The following is a 204-nucleotide window of genomic DNA, read 5'->3' on the forward strand; positions in this document are numbered from 1 at the left end:
TTTGATTAAAACCATAATCTGTCCAGAATTGTGAATTTCCTTTTTGCTACAAGTAAAAATTTCCTTTTTCCTGAAATCTCATTTTCTACTTGCTGGAAAATTTCCTTTTACTGTTAGGATTGCTAGAGAATTGCTAAAATTGACTGATTGATCTGATTTAATTCTTTTGTAAAGCTTGATATTGATAAAATCAAACCGAAAAGG

This window comes from Brassica oleracea, chromosome C9 (assembly GCF_000695525.1).
Source record: "Brassica oleracea var. oleracea cultivar TO1000 chromosome C9, BOL, whole genome shotgun sequence".
Lineage (NCBI taxonomy): Eukaryota > Viridiplantae > Streptophyta > Magnoliopsida > Brassicales > Brassicaceae > Brassica > Brassica oleracea.